The following is a 20,240-nucleotide window of genomic DNA, read 5'->3' as shown; positions in this document are numbered from 1 at the left end:
CGTTTCATTTTAAGACACTCTCAGCATGTATACTGGGTTAGAAACAACTGGACCAATCTTAATGAAGAATAAAACCTGACACTTTGAGCAAAAATAAAACTTTCTTTCTTATAAACTCATTATCTCAGGTATTTTGCCACAATAATGGAAGCTAACAAAAAGCTGTAAACCAAGTAAGAGCAAAGACAAAAGATACTTGTTTTGTCCTGAGTTGGATTCCCAGGACTTGCTTGATGGAAGAAGGAAACTTGACACTTTCATATTTTCTTCTGACCACAGTGCCTGAGCCCACATACATGTACACAATCACATACACACTTACAAACAAATAAATAAAAGAAGCTTTTAAAAATTGCTATGGCTGTCAGGCATGGTGGTGTACTCCTTCAATCCCAGTACATGGGAGGGATAGGCAGGTGGATCTCTTTGAGTTGGAGGAAATCCTGATCTACAAAGTGAGTCCAGGACAGCCAAGGCTACACAGAGAAACACTGTCAAAAAAATTAAACCCCCCAAACCTAAACCTTACATTTATGTATTGTGTGTGTATGAGTACCATGTGGATGAATATACTATATGGAAGTCAGAGTACAACAGGCAGGAATTAATTCTTTCTCTTGTATGGTCCTGGGGATTGATCTTAGGTTGTTTTATGCTCCAGGGTGGAAATCAGGTTAGCACATGAACAATGATCTTAGGTTTTCAGCCTTGGCATCAAGGACCTTTATTCACTGAACCACCTTGCCATCCCAAAATTGTGTATTTGAAGGTCAGCAAACATGTTACTGTAGACCTGTAGTATTTGTCTCCACTGTTAATTTTTTGTGGACACAGTATCCTGTGCAATAAAAAATGTTTATGTTTATGTGAAAGATATGAGCTATATTAATATAATTACTGAGGAATAAACATAAATAAAAGAGTAATTATTACCTAAATAATTTGACTATTATCCTAAATCAATTTTTACTACTATTTCAAAGGTACTATATATTATCAAATGCATTCTGTCTGAGTTTTCTTATGTGTTAAAAAAATCTTTGACTAAATCATTTCTGAGTTTTTGGTGCTGGGGTTGAACTCAAGGCCATGGGAGTGACAGGCATGTATTCTGCTGTTGTGTTACATCCTTGGCCCTGATGTCTGGTCGACTACTCACTGTTTGCAGTGCACAAAAAAGTCTTCTATTTTATTAAGTGGTATAGTCTGATACTCAGAACGTTCTTCATCAGGAGATTTGTAGCCAGAAAGGAAGAAAGAAAGACAAAGAAGAAAGAAAGAAGGAAAGGAAAGAAGGAAAGAAAGAAAGAAAGAAAGAAAGAAAGAAAGAAAGAAAGAAAGAAAGAAAGAAAGAAAGAAAGAAAGAAAGAGAGAAGGAAAGAAAATCCCCTTAGCATATTCTATAGCTTATTATGGATGGGATGAAAATCTGGAAAACCAATTAGTAAGCATCAATATTTTAATAACAGCTGGGCCTGGTGGCTCATACATGTCAATTTCAGTACTTGGGAGGCAGAGACAAAAGGACTACTGACAGTTGTGAGGACAGCATGTATTCAGCTCCAGGAAAGCATGGGCTATACAGAGTGTGATTTTATCTTAAAAGCAAAACCAAAGCAAATAACAAATCCAAGAAGGAAAAAACATTCCTCCTACTCACCTCCAAAGCCATTAGTTTCTCTAGGCAGGATTTGGCATATGGCTTAAATTCTCTTGTGTTTAGGTGATGTTTACATATGCTAGTAATATCGATTGCTGACTACAGGCTCCCTTCATGGAAAGAGATGGATTCAGCTTATTTCTCTAGTACTTGTCAAGCTGCAAAGGTCTCACAAGCATTTCTCTTTTTTTTTAATTTTAATTTTTCTTTTTAGTTACATTTTGTTAACTCTGTGTCCCAGCTGTATCTCGCTCCCTCATTCCCTCCCCAACCCCACACTCCCTCCCTGGTCTCCTCCCTGCCCCTTTCCAAGTCTACTGATAAGGGAGGACCTCCTCCCCTTTCATTTGATCCTGTTTTATCAGGTATGTTCAGGGCAGGCTGCACAGTCCTCCTCTGTGGTCTAACAGGACTGCTCCTCCCCTGGGGGGGGGAGGTCAAAGAGCCTACCCTTGAGATCCTGTTAGAAATAGTCCTTGTTCCCCTTACTTTGGAAAACTACTTGGTTACTGAGCTACCATGGGCCACATCCGAGCAGAAGTTCTAGGTTATATCCATGGACGGTCCTTGTTTGAGTGTCAGTCTCAGAAAAGACCCTGTGCCCGGATAAAACCCTTTGTCTGCCAAGATTAATATTTAACAACTATGTTATCTTTTTATTTGAACTGTGGCAGTTTGCAATTTTGTATTTGAAAAGTTTTCTACACTAAAAAAATATCAAACAGGATGGACATATAGCTTGCCTCTATCCCTTAGAACTTTAAAAAAAAAGATTGTATAAAAATATGAGAAGCTAAATTTGGATCCCAAAACCCACACAAAGAAGGACTAGTTAATACTTATAGTCGGGGGAGCTGGAGACAGATTCCACAGAAGCCAGCTGTATAAGCCTGGTGGCTGGTAGCACATTTGCAGTGAAAACTAAAAGAACCTGCCTCAAACAAGGAGGAAGGAGAAGACTGGCACCAAAGGCTGTCTTCTGACCTGCACACCAGTGCTTGTACTCATGAACACATGCCACTCCTGTGGTGACTCACATCTCTACTCCCAGTGCTTCACAGGTAAGTAATTTCATGGCTAGTATAAACTACCTGAGACTGTGAATGTCCTGCTTATCTTCTCCATCCAAATTACCTTTGGATATGTCCAAAGGGTATCAAGATTCACTTTTCCTGAAGATATTGTTCTGGTTGGGTTAATCTAGAAGAGATATATGCTTAATATTGGTCAACATAAACCATATGTTCTAGTGAGTCAAGATCAGAAACCCAAAACAAGCAAGTAAATATAGCACTATATATTTGTAAACTAAACTAGCAAACCATCTGAAAAAGATAACCAAAATAACCAGAAAAGTTCAATAAAATGGGAATATTCAGTTATTTTACAGATTAGATTTAGTTACCATATCATCAAAGAGTATTTATTATTATTATTTAAGCTGTGCATGCTATTCAACAAGGACATATTTTTGAAACAAACAAATCAACTGAGAATCTTCCCTCCCTTACCCAAATACTTTAATAGATGAACAACTATTAGTTTCCTCCTAATAAAATCCAGATTGCATCTAAAGCACCCTGGACATAGAAGAAGACAGGTTCTAGCCATTTCTGCTTCTCCAATTCAGTCCACCCTGATTAAATGCCTATGCAGAGCAAAGAAGATGACATGGGTTCTATGATTTAACTTCTTATCACAGGAGTGAAGTGTGAGGTGCAAGAGGGTTAAGACACCAGAGCTTAAGCCTTTATCACAGTGTTTTAATTTTTCAGTATTCTTTCTTTAGCAAATCTTTCTGAACAACTTAAAACACACACACACACACACACACACACACACACACACACACACACACACACACACAGAAACATAAAACAAGCTTGGTGTGGTGGTATATGGCATTAACCTGAACACTCAGGCAGAGGCTGTCTGGGAGTTCAAGGACAGCCTGGTCAACATATCCAGTTCTAGGATAGACAGAGCTACATAACAGAGAGACTCTGTGCCAAAAACAGTAACAAAACAAAACAAAATTAAACCCATACAAAACTTATATAGGTTGGAGGGATACCTCAGAAGTTAAGGGTAGTTGCTGCTCTGGCAGAAGGAAATGGGTTTGGTTCCCAGCACTCACATCTAACTCCAATTCCAGGGTATCCCACTGCTACTTCTGGACCCTACAGGCACCAAGCACATGTGTGGTGCACAAAGATAACATGCAAACACTCATAAAGATACAAATTTTTAAATATTTACTGAAGCTAGAGGACTGAGGATATAGCTTCATGGTAGAGAGAACTCTTAAATAGCATATGAAACCCTGACACCATAAAAACAAAAGGTAAAATGAAACAAAAAAAGTGGAGCCACTAGGATGGTCCTATGGGTAAACGTGCCTACTGTCAAGCCTGAGGACCTGAATTTGGTCCCTGAGACCGACATGGTGGAGGGAGAGAATGGACCCCAACAAGCTGTCTTCTCACCTATGTACATGGGTCATAGCATGTGTATGTCTCTCCCCCAGCTCCTGATACAAACGTACAAGAAGGAAGACAAACAACAAAAATTAAAACTGAAATAAAAAAATGCTAAAAAGAATGTGGTACTCTACACTTATAGTCCTAGTATGCTAAGCACATAATAGGAGAATCAGGAGTTCAATTTCAGGAGGTAATGACCAGCCTGAAACACATGAGACCCTCATTCATTCATTCGCTTATTTATTTTTACCTTATGTATGACTCCTTGAATATATGTCTTATATCGTGTCCTTGGAGGTCAGAGAAAGGTTTCAGATACCCTGGATCTAGGTTGTAAGCCTTCATATGGGTGATAAGAATCAAACTAGAGTTCTTTAGTTCTTTGCTAAAGCAGAGACACTTTTTGTTTTGTTTTGTTTTGTTTTGTTTTTTTAATGCACGTACCACCACTGCCATGAATGGTTACTGGGAGTGCAAGTTAAGCATCTGCCTACTAACATCAATCCCAGAGAGCCAAGAGCTTTAACCTGGGTAGCTCTGGTATAAGCTAATTGCATTTTCAAGGTGGCCACCTTAATACATGAAAGAAAAAGCTTGCTTGAGGTGTGGTAGAATCTCAGATATTGTCATTTACAGGTTTTATGAAGCACTGTGGTCTAGTAGCAGTGTGAAGCACATGCTTCTTTGAAGCTAAAGAATTTCTGAAAAGACACACATGCATGCAGTGTAAAATTATCAAGGTACCAGATCAAGGCAATCCACTCTCTTTCTGTACCTTTTCCCTCATCTCTCTCTTTCTCAGCCCAGACATTATCACTAACATCTGATATACCTTCGCAGGAATATGCTGTAGATTATAAAACATATCTGCACATAGATGCATATCACATACAACATACTTAAAAAATTGAACAAAAAATCTTGATCTTGTTCTGTGTAAGTATATAAGTAACTTAAGGAAGAAAAATATCCTAGTCCATTAGATTTCAACCTCACACTCATCAGAATGGCTAAGATAAAAAGCTTAAGGAATGATGCATGCTGGAGAGGATATGGAGAAAGTGGAACCCTCCTCCACTGTTGGTGGGAATGTAACCTAGTACAATCACTTTGGAAATCAATCTGGTGCTTCTGCCAAAATTTAGGAATAATGGTACCTCAAGATCCAGCTATACCACTCCTAGGCATATATCCAAAAGATACCCCACCACTCACTAACGACATTTGCTCAACCACGTTTGTAGCAGCTCTATTCGTAATAGCCAGAATCTGGAAACAACCTAGATGTCTCTCATGAAGTAATGGATGCCGAAATTGTGGTACATTTACACAATGGAACAGTACTCAGTAATTCAAACAAGGAAATCATACAATTTGCAGGCTAATGATGGGAACGAGGAAAGATCATCCCGAGTGAGATAACCCAGAAGCAGAAAGACACAAATGTTATATACTCACTTATAAGCGGATATTAACCATATAATATAGGATAAACATACTAAATCTATAGCCCTCAAGAAGCTTAACAACAAGGAGGACCCTAGGGAAGATGCTTAATCCATATTCAGAAGGGCAAACAGTATTGATTTGAAAGTAGTAGAAGGAACAAGACAGGAGGTCCACAAGGGACCTCGGATAGACTCTACCTACCTGGATATTGAAGGAGAAACTTAAACTCATAGCCTAATTTTGGGAAGAGTGGCAGAATTATTAAGAAAAAGAGATAGAAAGAAGAGGGAGATAGAAAGACCTGGAGGGGACAGGAACTCCACAAGGAGGAAAACATTGCCAAACTTCCTTGGCTGAGTGGGGACTGTAGAGACCTATACTCCAACTATGGACCATTCATAGAGAGGACCTAGAACCCCTGTTTAGAGAAAGCCAATCGGCTGCTCAGTATACAAGTGGGTTCCCTAGCAAGGGGTGCAGGGGCTGTCTCTGACATTAACACAGTGGCAGGCTCTCTGATCACATTCCCTTGGTGGGTGGAGCCTTGCCAGGCAACAGAGGAAGATGATGCAGTGAGCCTTGATGAGACCTGATACTCTAAGGTCAGTTAGAATGGGAGAAGTTACTCCCCTATCAGGTGAATAGGGAAAGGACATAGAAGGAGATGAGGGAAGGTTGGTGGGACTGGGACAAGAGAGGGGGCTGCAGCTGGGATACAAAGTGAATAAATTGTAATAAATAAATAAATAAAATTACTTAGAAAAAATTAGATTCACTCTTCTCAGGAATAGTTAATTCCTAAATTTCTTCATTTTTTTTTTTCCAGTGTTGAGGGATTCTGGAGATATTGAACTCTGGGCTCATGAATGCCAAGCCTACATATTTTTTTTTTCAATTTGAAACACAACTGACACTGACTATGAAAATTTAATTGAGAAGGACTCCTTCCTCCAACCTAGTACTATAAACCTCACAAGATTTTTAATACTTTACATGAAAATTATTCAATTTTAATTGTAAATTTTAATGTGAAAAGGACAGGTTTAAGCTCAGAAACCCAAAAGTCATCTTGAGACTCTTAAGAGTTACTAAGTTCTAAGAAACCATATTTTTACCTGTTTGTCATTTTCTGTGTTTGCAGCCATTTCCTCATATGTGGCAGCCTGAGAATTTATTTTGGTTTCAGTGACCTCTACAGACAAAACAAAACTGCCCATGATGATCATGGTCCCACTGTCCTCTTTACCAAGCACCAAGCCCATCACTTCCAGGTTGCCTCCTGATCTGGCATGCATCACGATTTTCAGTAGAGCCAATGTTGAGATTTTGCAGTATTTAAAGTAATGCTGACTATAAAACAAAATCACAGTACAATCAAGGTTCTTACATAATGTACAATTTCAAAAGATTTTTTATGAAAATAAATAAATACTGAAGGGATCTGTAGTGATGGAAGAGGACGGTAGAATGGGGGGAAAAAGAAAACAGCAACTACAAGCACTTGGAAATAGCTTCACGGGTCATCATCATCTCTGGCCCCCAGGGAAAGTGAAGATTACAAAGTAAACTTTAATATACTATTGAAGTGAAGGAATAATATGATCAACTCGATAGGCCTTTTTATCTCCATTAACATGTAATCATCATAGCTTTGATTATGTTCTCAGTTCTAACTTTATGACCTAAATTTATTGATTTATTAATTAAATTGCAACCACAAGCTGAAAGAACAGAGACCATCTTGGAAATCAAAACATAAGTTAAAAATTTGGCTCTTCTGTTTACAGGGAAAAGAGAGAAAGATAATCACTACTATGGCTCATTGCATATGGCTCATCTAGAAGCTTTAAATAAATTACCTCATCTAATCTTCATAACATCATCAATAGCTAGATTTACTTTTATCTTACAGGTAGGTAAGTTTAGATACTTCAGTTTCCTAATGCCAGTCAACAGTTTAACTGTTCAGAGGTGATTTTCAGTTTGGTGCTCCTGAGTTCATTACTGTAGTATGATAATGAGGTGAATTTCTGAATGCATTTGTTTATTTCCCTATTTACAGAATAGGAATGAAAGTACAGTACTGGACTGCCATGATTATTAAACGACATGAAAATCTTTAATCCAGTGCTAGGCCACGGTAAGTACTCAATAAATACTTTGAAAATTGAATAATGCCAATTAAAGCCAGCTTTGCTACCAAAACAAAACACCTGAAAATAGTGAGACAGTTTAGACAGCATCCATTGGTGAGTTTTCTTTACTCTCCTTAACACAAGCAGCTCCATGAAAATCTTTTGACTTGTATTCAGTCCCAAAGATACATGGATTTGTGGCATTTGTGTAGGAGCTAAATAGCCTTTAAGCTCTATTTTAAAATTTCTGACTTCTGTGAATTGTTGTAGTGGTATTTTAGAAAACTAGTACGACTTGGTGTACAGTTTCATGAAAAAAAGTGATTTAAAAAAGTGCTTATGGAGTGCCTTCTTTCCCTTCATTTTTTTTTTTAATCACTGGCTTGTAAATTTGATTTCTGAAAACAGCTGTGCTCCTCAGTTTGGAAGTCACTTATAGCTGCAACAAGGTGCATGTAGTCACCAGGTTCAAGGCAGAATTATGAAATTTATGAAAATAATCATGTTGAGAACATGACATCGTAAGTCATCCCTTACACTCCCTGGAGAGACAATTCAGTTAAAGAAACTTTCTAAGAGGGGAATGGAAACAGGCTCTAGAAGAGGGGTTAGGCTCTGCTGATTCAGAAAATGCAAACTAAAAACATATAAATAAATTTTTTCACTAACTTAAAAGTGGATATTAGACTTAGAATATAAGATAAACATACTAAAATCTGTACACCCAAAGAAGCTAAGCAAGAAGGAGGACCCTGGATAAAATCATTAATAATCACTCAGAAAGGCAAACAAGATGGACGTCAGAAGAGGGAGAGTGTAGGGAACAGGACAGGAGCCTACCACAGGGGACCTCTGAAGGACTCTACCCAGCAGGGTATCAAAGCAGATGCTGAGACTGCTGGCCAAACTTTGGGCAGAGTGCAGAGTGTCTTGTGAAAGAAGGGGGAGATGAAGGACCTCGGTGGTAGGAGGGGACAGAAACTCCACAAAGAGAGCAGCAGAACTGAAGGATCTGGGCAAAAGGGTCTTTTCCAAGACTGATGCTCCAACCTGGGCCCATGCATGGGGATAACCTAGAACTCCTGCAGATATGTAATCCATGGAACCTCATTATTCAAGTGGTTCCCTAGTAACTGGAACAGGGACTGTCTCTGACATGAACTCACCCGGCTCTTCCCTTGAGTGGGGAGCAGCCTTACTATGCCACAGAGGAAGACAATGCAGCCACTCCTGATGAGACCTGATATGCTAGGGTCAGATGGAAGGGGAGGATGCTTTCCACTATCAGTGAACTTGTGGAGGGGAATGGGAGGAGATAAGGGAACGAGGGTGGGATTAGACGAGGACAAAGTAGGGGCTGCAGGTGGGATACAAAGTGAATAAACTGTAATTAATTAAAAATAAATTAATTAAAAAATTAAAAATAACATTGTATAGAGTCTATTTTTTTCTTTGGGTTACTTCACTCAAGATGGTCTTTTATAGTTCCCACCATTTGCCTGAAAATTTCATGATTTCCTTGTTTTTAATAGATGTGTAGTATTCCGTTGTGCAAATGTACCACAATTTCTGTATCTATTCCTACATTGAGGGACACCTACGTCATTTCCAGATTGTGGCTATTATGAATAGAGCTTCTAGGAACATTGTTGAGCAAATGTTCTTGTTGTATAGTTGAGTGTATTTTGGATACACGCCTAGGAGTGGTATGGATGGATCTTGAGGAAGAGTTATTCCTAGTTGTCTGAGAATGTGCCAGATTGAATTTCCAGAGAGGTTGTACAGGTTTACATTCCCAATGGAAGTGGAGGAGGGTTCCCCTTTCTTCACAGCCTCTCCAGCATGTGTTGTCACTTGAATTTATGGTCTTGGCCATTCTGATGGATGTAGGTGAAATCTCAGGGTCATTTTGATTTGCATTTCCCTGATGGATAATGAGGCTGAGGATTTCTTTAAGTGTTTCTCTGCCATTCGATATTCCTCTACAGAGAATTCTCTGTTTAGCTTTGAAATCCATTTTTTTAAATTGGATCATTTGATGTGCTGGTGTTTAACTTCTTGTTTTCTAAGTTTCTTTTTTAAATTTTATTATTTTTTAAAATTTTTAAATTTTTTATATTAATCACAGGTTATTTACTTTGTATTCCAGCCGTAGACCCCGTCCTTATTCCCTCCCATTCCCACCCCCCCTCCCTCATCTCCTCCATGCTCTTTTCCAAATCCACTGATAGGGGAGGACCTCCTCCCCTTCCATCTGACCCTAGTTTATCAGGTCTCTTCAGGACTGGCTGCAATGTCCCCTACTGTGACCTAGCAAGGTTGCTGCTCCCTTGCGGGTGTGTGTGTGTGTGTGTGTGTGTGTGTGTGTGTGTGTGTGTGTGTGAAGAGCTCACCATTGAGTTCATGTCAGAAATAGCCCCTGTTCCCCTTAATATAGAATCCACTTGGATACTGAGCTACCATGAGCTATATCTGAACTGGGGTTCTAGGTTATATGCATACGTGGTTCTTGGTTGGAGAAACAGTCTCATGAAAGACGCCTGTGCCCAGATATATATGGTCCTTGTGGAGCTCCTGTCCTCTCCAGGTCTTACTAACTGCCCCTAATTTCATATGATTCCCTGCACTCTGCCCAAATTTTAGTTATGAGTCTTAATATCTGCTTTGATACACTGCTAGGTAGAGTGTTTCAGAGGCCCTCTGTTGTAGGTTCCTGTCCTGTTATTTGTTGTCTCCTACATCCAAGGTCCATCCCATTTGTCTTTCTAAGTGAGGATTGATCATCTAACCCTTGGTCTTCTTTCTTGTTTATCTTCTTTAGGTGTAAAGATTTCAGGATATTTATCCTATCTTATAGGTCTATATAAGTGAGTATATACCATGTGTGTCTTTCTGCTTTTGGGATACCTCGCTCAGGATGATCGTTTCTAGGTCCCAAAATTTGCCTGCAAATTTCATAATTTCCTTGTTTTTAATTGTTGAGTAGGATTGTTTTTAATTGCTGAGATGAAACCTAAGAATAATAGGAATAGATGAAAAAGAAGACTCCATGCTCCAAGAACTGGAAAATATTTTTAAGAAAATAATAGAAGAAAAATTTCCCAACTTAAAGAAAGAGATGTCCATAAACATACAAGAAGCCTACAGAACACCAAATAGACTAGACCAGAAAAGAAATACTTCGTGTCACATCATAGTCAAATCACTAAACCTACAAAACAAAGGGAAAAAGGCCAAGTGACATATGAAGGTAGACCAATCAGAATCACACCAGACTTCTCATCAGAAACTATGAAAGCCAAAAGGGTCTGGACAGAAATCATTCAGTCTTTAAGGGAACACAGATGTCAACTCAGACTACTATACCCAGCAAAGCTTTCAATCAACATAGATGGAGAAATCAAAATATTCCATGATAAAACTAAATTGAAGCAATATCTACACAGCTACCCAGCCCGAAAGAAGATATTAGAAGGAAAACTCCAATCCAATGAAAACAACTACACTAAAGAAAAAATAGTGTACAGATAATTTCCCAAAAAAATTAAAAGAAAAAAAACCTGCAATGAATCATAGTAAGACCACCAACTCTACAGTAAAAGGAACTATCTGTCATTGGTCACTATTATCTATCAATATCAATGGACTCAACTCTCCAATAAAAAGACACAGACTAATAGAACAGTTGTGCAAACAGGATCCAGAATTCTGCTGCATCCAAGAAACACACCTATGCAAAAAAGGTAAACACTACCTTAGAGTAAAGGGCTGGAAAAATGTTTATCAAGCAAATGGACCCAGAAAACAAGCTGAGGGAGCGATCCCAATATCTAATAAAATAGGCTTTCAACCAAAATTAATAAAAAAAGATGAGGAGGGGCACTTCCTTCTCATCAGGGAAAATTCCAACAGGAGAACATCACAATTTTGAACATCTAAGCCCCAAATAAAAGACCACCTACATCTGTAAAAGAAACATTATTAAAGCTGAAATCACACATTGATTGGAAGCCTTAATAGTGGGAGACTTCAACGCTCTGCTTTCACCAAGGGACAGGTCATCCATTCACAAGTAAAACAGGAAAAAAAGGGCACTTACAGAGGCCCTAAATCAAATGGACCTAATAGATGTCTACAGAACTTTGCACCCAAAACCAAGAGTATACCTTTTCAGCACCTCATGGAACATTCTCCAAAATAGACCATGTAGTTTGTCACAAAGCAAGCTTCAGCAGATACAAGAAGATTGAAATAATCCTTTGTATCCTATCTGACCATCATGGTTTAAAGCTGGACCTCACCAACAAGAGAAACAGCAAAAAGCCTGTACATAAATGGAAACTGAACAACTTGCTACTCAATGACAGCTTGGGGGTTGCTGGTGGGGCCATGGTGTCTTGATTTTTGTTGGGTGAGTTCTTACTCCTACCTTTGTCCATTTGCTTATATGTGATCTTCACTGTCTTTTCCTTGAGTCTGAACTTCAGACTGGAACTGTCTTTCTCTGGTGTCTGGAATATTCTTCAGGAAAATCAGGGAAGTCCAATGTTTTGAGAGTGTGTGTTGTTGCTTCAGTTGTACCCTAGAGAGGAAAAGCTGCTGGCACAGATTCATTATTGCGGGGGAGTAAGTGTGTGTGTGTGTGTGTGTGTGTGTGTGTGTGTGTGTGTGCGCTCCCACGCATGTCTAAGTGTGTCTTGATGGGTAGTGCTAGAGAGTGTAATTGGGATATGGGGGTTGGGAGGAAGCACAGGAGGGGATGTGGATGCTAATGGTGTTAGCAAGCACAGATTGTGGACACAAATCCCTGTGCAGGTTTCCTGAATAGCCAGTGGTCTCCAATCTTTGGAAGGCTCTGCAGGCTGGACTATGAGGTCTGTGGCTGACACTGCAGGTTGGACAAGTACTCTGTCGTGGGCTCTGTGTGCCCAGCCCTCTGCTCTGTGCTAGAAGCTGTGAACACAGCAGGCTGTGCTGTGCTCTCTGATTTGGGAAGCGCTATGTGCTTCCTCTGCCTCCTCCCCCTCAGGCAAGGCTGGTGATCAGAATTCCTGGGGAAAATGCCAGGGGTTTGAGTGTACTTAGTCTCAAATCTCAAGGAGGAGGATTTGTGCTTGGAACAGGTAGCACTGTGTTTAGGCAAGCTGTTTGCACTGCGGGGTGCTTCCTCTGCTTCAGCTGCTAGTTGTGGTGCCTCCACTGCTGCCTCCATGTTTGCTGCGGTACCTCCGCTGCCTCCTCTGCTGTAGGCTTGGCTACCTCCACTTCTGCTTCCACCCATTATTATGGAAGTGCCTGGGAATCGATTCCCCAGGTGAAGTCCAAGGAGATGTTCGCTGACAAACTGTATCCTATTGGACTCAGATCAGGGTTTGTCTCCCTTCTCCCCAGACTCTTCTACCATTGTTTTGGGTTTTACAGCCCCTAGACTCACCAATTCAGAGTTTCAGCTCCTCTGAATATGGTGCATGCTGGTCGCCCCAATCTTGGATTCTCCCGGTGTTTAACTTCTTAAGTTCTTTATATATTCTGGATATTAGCCCTCTGTCAGATAGAGGGTTGGTGAAGATCCTTCCCAATCTGTAGGCTGTCGTTTTGTTCTTATGACAGTGTTCTTTGCTTTACAGAACCTTTTCAGTTTCATGAGGTCCCATTTATTAACTGTTGATCTTAGAGCCTGTGTTGTTGATGTTGTGTTTAAGAGTTGACTCCTATGCCAATGAGTTCAAGGATCTTCCCCACTTGATCTTTTTACAGATTTAGTGTGTCTGGTTTTATGTGGAGGTCTTTGATGCACTGGGACTTTAGTTTGGGGCAGGGTCATAAGTATGGATCTATTTACATTTTTCTACATGTAGATATCTAGTTAAGCCAGAAGCATTTGTTGAAGACGCTATCAATATTCCATTGTATGGTTTTGGATTTTTGTCAAAAATCAAATATCCGTAGGTGTGTGGGTTTATTTCTGGGTCTTCTATTTGATTGTGTTGATCCTCCAGACTGTTTCTCTGCCAGTACCATGCAGTTTTTATTACTGTGGTTCTATAGTACAGATTGAGATCAAGGATAGAGATAACTCCAGATGATCTGTTGTTGTACAGGATTTTTTTTAAACAACTGTGGGTTTTTTATTTTCCATATGAAATTGAGAATTGTTCTTTCAAGTTCTGTAAAGAATTATGTTGGTATTTTGATGGGAATTACCTTGAATCTGTAGACTACTTTTAGCAGGATGGCCATTTTCATTATGTTTATCCTATCAATCCATGAGCATGGGATATCTATCCTTTTTCTGATATTTTCTTATGGGCCTCTAATAACTGGAAAAGCACACACTTGAGATCATTCTCCTGTGCTTCTGATGTTATTAAAATATCCGTTGATATTTGGGGTTGGTGATGAAGGCAAGTTGTCCTGATTTTTTTGGATGTGTTCTTATGCCAATCTTTAGCCATTGCTTATCAGTGGCTTTGGCTGTTTTTTCCTCTAGTCTGTACTTCCAAACTGGGTCTGTTTGTCTCTGGTATCTGGAGTATACTTCAGGAAGATGAGAGAAGTCCACCACTTTGAGAGCAGATGTTGGTGTTTTAGCTGTAGCTAAGGCAGGAAAGATGCAGGTACATACACAAAATCATGGGAGTTTGTGGAAGTGTGCCTTGAAGGACAGTGTGCCTGAGTGTTTAGATGCCTGGAATGGTGGAGCATAAGTGCAGGATTGGGTGCGGGTGCAGTTCATGGGCACAATGTGCCTGCATGGGTGCTCTAAATGCATATAGGCCTGTGGTACTGTCCTCCCATTATTCAGATCTGTCTGGGATCTAGGAATTTTTTGCCTGGACTCCACTAGGAGACCCACAGAAGACGGGCTTCAATGTTGAGAACACTGTCCCAATGATGTCTATGTTGCCTACAGTGTGGATGTGGTTGGGAGGGATCTGATATCTGCCTGCTAGCAAACAGGGACCTTGGATCTGGGGCAAAACCAACCAGAATTAACTTAATATGGTTTAAATTTTGGCATACTTTACAGTTTATTTTTTCTTGTATTTCCAGGTATACAACCAAAGCAAATAAAGTTCATATGCCCTCTAGCTTCTTGTAATTTTTACATACTCTGGCCTTTTATAAACTTTTATATACTTTGACATTTTACAACATTTTATACATGTTTAGGTTATGATTTTTTTCTAGCTCTGATTTTTAGGTTTAAGAAAACATTTTTGGGGGGCCAAGATGGCGGCGCCAGGAGAACACTGTGTCTGAGAAACAGGACAAAACTCTCCGTGCAGCGACCAGGAGGCTGAACTCTGGGCCCTAAAACTACAGCTATCATGTTTCCCAGGTGAGGGGAGGCTCCCACAGCATGGGAATTGGTCGGGTCCACTCTCAGGCCACACAGCTAGAACCCAGAAGAGATCCCAGCTAATGTGGGCTTTGGTTCTCCAGGCTGGAGCCGCACGCTTGCGTGTCCTGATCACTTTCCCAGGCTGATTGGTGGGCACAAGGGTGCCAGAGACTGAGAGTTCCAGTTCCAAGAAAACCCCATGGGGAAGGAAGGTTGAGAGACTTATCATGGGTTACCCGGTCTTTCCCTGGAAGGTCTCACTGACCATGGGTACCCGCCACCTTCACAGCTGAGATCCACTGTGCAGAGAGCTGCTGCGCGCCCAGCTCAAAATCCCTACTTCCTCTTCGGAGGAGGCAGGGGGCATCCACCAGAATCTGCCACAGACCACATTGTCTTTACCCCAACCCGAGATTGGGACTGAGAAAACCCAATCCTTTCGAGCACTCCCGCAAATGCCACCATAACCCTGCCATGGTGGAGAGGAAAGATAAAGAGGTGCACAGCGGCTTCACAGTGCTCGGACCCCAGTGCTGCCAGAGGCTCCTAGCAAACAAACTTCAGCTCAGGATCTGGGACTGTGGTCATTCAACACATCCTGAGAATCTCCTGCATCCTGCACAATAAGGTCTAGCACCAAGTCCTATCACCGGCAGCCCCCTGACCCCTGGCAGAAAAACCCTGGCTCAGGATCGGGACTGAGAATTCCCAACCCCTTCTGGCACTCCCCTGAGAGCACAGCCATAAGCTTGCCCTGGTGGAGGGGCAGGTCAGAGGGGAAGGACAGAGAGGGAGCCTGCCACAGGACACAGCACCCCCTCTTCAGCTCACCCAGCGGCCCCTGGCAGAGAAACCCAAGCTCTGGATCTTAGGACACTCAACCCTACCTGGTACAATCTCGGCATCAGCAAACATAGGTTCTACCGCCAGGCTGCTTCTTGCAGAGAGATCTGGGCCTGGGACCTGGGATTGAGAACACTCAACCTAACTCTTTCCCATGCTACCCTGGAACCAGTCATCATAATCCTTCCTGGTAGAGGGAAAGGACAGAGAGGCAGCACACAGGAATGGTGGACACCGAGTCCTGTGGCCACAGTGTCACAGAGCTGACTGTTAGCCTACCCGTGCATTTTCTGCAGCAGGACCAAATCAGAGAGTAGAGAGAAAGGGGAACCCCTGTGCATTCCAACTGGTCCTGCAAGAGAGTGAGTGAGCATTCTAGGGAGAGTTTGCCCCAGACCCAGGGCCTCTCCACAGAAGCAACCAGACGAGATCCCTGCCACCCTCACCCCTAGTGTGGGCATCATAGGGATTCTTGGGATAGCGACCCCAATGTTGCAGCCTCTGCCTTGTGGGTCCACCAGTGTAATCCAGGCAAACAATCCCTGGATCTCAGACAGAAATGCATAATAGTGGCCTACAGACCACTGCAATAGTCAAAGAATCCGCACATGCACACTGTGCCACATTCCTTACTTAGGCAAAACTGAAACCACAGTGCACACTCCAAAACCACCGAACCTCTCTCATCTTCCTGAAAAAAAAAAAAAAAAGGTCCAGAAAACAGAAAGAGATGATCATAGCCTGAGCTATAAACCAAGGAACAAACAGTGAGGGCTATAGATAACCAGATGGCTAGAGGCAGACATAAGAACACACCCAATAAAAATCAGGACATAATGACCTCACCAGCAACCCCACAAATCAATGGACACTTCAATTCACTAGATAGACAAGAAAAGGACCTCAAAACTATGCTTCTCCAGCTATTAGAGGCCCATAAAGATGAAATGAACAAAGCCCTCAGAAAAATAGCCAAGGAAATCGAGACGAACAAAGAGGAAACATATAGAACTCTCAGAGAAATGACCACGAGAATTGAGGGAAACAAAGAAGAAATGAACAAAGCTTTCAAAGAAATGTCCACACAAATGAAGGCAAATAAAGAAGAAATAAACAAAGCTCCCATAGAAATACACGCAATTATAGCCAAAAAAGTAGAGGCACAATTAGTGATACATAGAGAGGAAACGGAAAAAAAAATAGAAGCGGTCATTGAAAAGCAGGACTCCACATTCAAACAGATGAAGGAAATTGTACAAGACATGAAAACAGAATTAGAATCAATAAAGAAAATACAAATAGAGAAAAACCAGGAGCTGGAGAACATAGAGAAAAGATCGGGAACTACAAAGGTAAGCATCACCAACAGAATACAAGAGATGGAAGAAAGAATCTCAGGAGACGAAGATACACTTGCAGAAATTGACACATCTCTCAAAGAAAAAATAAAATCAAAAAAGTTCCAAACACAAAACATCCAAGAAATCAAGGACACCATGAAAAGACAAAATCTAAGAATAATAGGAGTAGAAGAAAAAGAAGACATCAGGCTCAAAGGTCCAGAAAATATTTTCAAGAAAATTATAGAAGAAAACTTTCCCAACTTAAAGAAGGAGACGGCCATAAACATACAAGAGTCCTACAGAATACCAAGTAGACTAGACCAGAAAAGAAATTCTTCACGTCACATCACAGTCAAAACACTGAACCTACAGAACAAAGAAAAAATTATAAAAGCAGCAAGGGAAAAAGCCAAGTAACATATGAAGGTAGACCTATCATAATCACACCAGATTTCTCAACAGAAACTATGAAAGCCAGAAGGGCCTGGACAGAAATCATACAGTCCTTAAGGGACCACAGATTCCAACCCAGACTACTATACCCAGCAAAACTTTCAATCAACATAGACGGAGAATTCAAAATATTCCATGACAAAACCAAATTTAAACAATATCTACATAGTACCCCAATTCTACGGAAGAAGACCATTTATGGATATAACATAGAACCTCTGCTCAGATGTAACCTGTGGTAGCTCAGTAACCAATTGGTTTCCCATAGTGAGGGGAACAAGGACTATTTCTACCAGGAACTTAATGACTGGCTCTTTGACCTCTCCACCCCACCCCCCAAGAGAGGAGCAGTCCTGTTAGGCCACAGAGGAGGGCTTTGCAGCCAGTTCTGAAGATACCTGGTAAAACAGGATCAGATGAATGGGGAGGAGCCCCCCACATCAGTGGACTTGGAAAGGGGCAGGGTGTAGATGAGGGAGTGAGGGTGGGATTGGGAGCGAATGAGGGAGCGGGATATGGCTGGGATACAGAGTTAATAAAATGTAACTGATAAGAAAAAAAATAAAATTAAAAAAAAGAGAACATTTTTACTTTAGACAAGCTTTTTTTTTCCATCCCAGTCTCTTGCTTTTTTTTTTGTTTTGTTTTATAGACAACATAAAAACTTCCTTTAAAATCCTTTTCATTTTTATTTTTACTCACTCATTCCATGGGTTTTTACCATCCTGAAATGATACATTTTAAAAACTCTAGTTTCTTCAATTGCCTTAAACAGTATGGCTTGGTTTAATTTGGTAAAATTAATAAAATAAATAACAAGGCCTTTTTACCTCCCTGAAAGCACTGAGAAACTGTTCCAATTTCCTTGTTAGGTTGCAGAGGGTCATTATTTTTAAATACCTGAAAAATTTTAAAATGTTTTATAGCCTTAAACATTCAAACATTCTTCAAAATCTGCTTTTGCAATATTAAAATGCCCAGAGTAAAGTGTTAGAGCATAACCATAGTTTTTAGAAGTCAAATCCAAATTTTATCAGTGTTAAAAATTCAGACAAATCAGTGTCTTTAAAATCAATACCAAATGTATTATTTTGATGTTACAAAGTTTGACTGCCAACAAGAAAAATTCTGATATACAGACACATGGAGGTGTAGCTCTAATATCTCATACAAACAAAGTTTTAAACGTTTTTTTTTATGATCCTTGTTTTTAAGACAGGACAGAAATTATGTAAAATCTTATACAAATTTATATTACCTTTGGAGACTTTTTTTTATTGAGCTCATGCCGTTTGTTATTTAGAATGGCTCCAATCCTAAGTTTTAAGTTAACTTTACGTTACAGATTTTAAACATACCCAATAACCATTAACCTATAACCAAGACTTATATAACATTGCAAACTTATACAAACAATACTCTTTGTACTTTTAAGCTGTTATTTCAAAGGAGGAGCATCTTGCTACCTGTTGAATCCAATTTCTTATGAGTACAGAGGCTTTGTAGCAGAATTAAACATTAGATTTCTTATGGAGAAACGGAGAAGCCACTGGTGCCCTTTCAAGAGCAGGCTGAACATGCCATAACTGGCTGGCTGCCAGGTTAACCCAGGCAGTAGACTCAGTTGCAAAAATGCAGACCTTCAAGGACAGAGCCAGTATTATCAGTCTTTGTCAAATGAGCTGCTTTTTTATTTTTATTTATTCATTTTTTTTACTAGAGAAGCTGTATTTTTTTTTTTTTTCTGAAAATTTTTGAAACAAGCTAAACCAAGTTAAGGGGTAAACAGATGGCCAACAGATAATGTTTGGTTCATGATTACTACATATTAATCCAGAAGAGTCCAAAATGAGCCAATGACAAACATAACTCAAATGACATGTACAAATAAATACTCCCAGGAGACAAACAAAACATCAGACCAGCATCTCTTGACTTTTATATCTGTGCATGAGAGGCAAAGAGGCTCTATGCAGGTTCAAAAACTAAATGAAAGACATCAGACTCTCACTGGGAGTTTGGAGCACCAGGCCCTCTCAGAACTTGCTGAGAGTCTCATAGAATCTCTCTGGGATCTTGGAGCATCATCCAGCATCCTTTTGTGACTTCTGCGATTGTATGGAAAGAGACTTTACCACACTAGTCAACATTCCTTATATTTAAAATCATTTTTTATTAATTGCATTTATTCATTTTGTATGCCACCTGTATCCCCTTCCCTCATTCCATCCCAATCCCACCATCCCTCCCTCATTTCTTTGCATGCCCTTCCCCAAGTCCACTGATAGGGGTGGTCTTCCCCTCCTTCCTTCTAATCCTAGTCTATCAGGTCTCATCAGGACTGGTTGCATTGTCTTCCTCTGTGGCCTGGTAAGACTGTTTCCTGCTCAGGGAGAGGTTATCAAAGATCCAGCCACTGAGTTCATGTCTGAGACAGTCCCTCTTCCCCTTACTAGGTAACCCACTTGGAGACTGAGCTGCCATAGGATATTTCTCTGGGGCGGTTCTAGGTTATCACCATGCATGGTC

At 40.4% G+C, this 20,240-nt stretch overlaps 1 pseudogene; it reads right to left on the bottom strand.

Moving 5' to 3' along the window:
- Window positions 1-1,155: 1,155 nt before the first annotated feature.
- The window catches only part of LOC132649918 (COP9 signalosome complex subunit 5-like), a 134,359-nt pseudogene continuing 115,274 nt past the window's right edge, over window positions 1,156-20,240 (bottom strand).

This window comes from Meriones unguiculatus, chromosome X (genome assembly GCF_030254825.1).
Source record: "Meriones unguiculatus strain TT.TT164.6M chromosome X, Bangor_MerUng_6.1, whole genome shotgun sequence".
Lineage (NCBI taxonomy): Eukaryota > Metazoa > Chordata > Mammalia > Rodentia > Muridae > Meriones > Meriones unguiculatus.
This window is presented reverse-complemented; position numbering and strand designations above follow the sequence as displayed.